The sequence below is a fragment of the Arachis duranensis genome, chromosome 10 (genome assembly GCF_000817695.3).
Source record: "Arachis duranensis cultivar V14167 chromosome 10, aradu.V14167.gnm2.J7QH, whole genome shotgun sequence".
NCBI lineage: Eukaryota > Viridiplantae > Streptophyta > Magnoliopsida > Fabales > Fabaceae > Arachis > Arachis duranensis.
In genome coordinates, this window is record NC_029781.3 from 37,380,287 (window position 1) to 37,380,819 (window position 533).

General features: G+C 41.5%; 1 non-coding gene across 1 annotated transcript; it reads right to left on the reverse strand.

The window, feature by feature from the left end:
- Window positions 1–186: 186 nt before the first annotated feature.
- Window positions 187–294, reverse strand: LOC127743630 (small nucleolar RNA R71). Its single transcript, XR_008005014.1, has one exon. It is a non-coding gene; the product is annotated as a small nucleolar RNA R71 (small nucleolar RNA).
- Between the last annotated feature and the right edge of the window lie 239 nt (window positions 295–533).

Here is a 533-nt window from a genome sequence, read left to right on the forward strand (position 1 = left end):
CAAATCTGTGACACTGTTAAGACCAATGGGGTTGACCCTGAGGTCTATAGACTTATGCTATTCCCTTTTGCTGTAAGAGACAGAGCTAGGATATGATTGGACTCACAACCTAAAGAAAACCTAAACTCTTGGGAAAAGCTAGTCAATACCTTCTTGGCAAAGTTCTTTCCACCTCAAAAATTGAGTAAGCTTAGAGTGGAAGTCCAAACCTTTAGACAGAAGGAAGGTGAATCCCTCTATGAAGCTTGGGAAAGATATAAACAATTGATCAGAAAGTGTCCCTTTGACATGCTTTCTGAATGGAGCATCATAGGTATCTTCTATGATGGTCTGTCTGAACTGTCCAAGATGTCATTGGATAGCTCTGCTGGAGGATCTCTTCATCTGAAGAAGACGCCTGCAGAAGCTCAAGAACTCATCGAAATGGTTGCAAATAACCAATTCATGTACACTTCTGAAAGGAATCCTGTGAACAATGGGACGAATCAGAAGAAAGGAGTTCTTGAGATTGATACTCTGAATGCCACACTGGC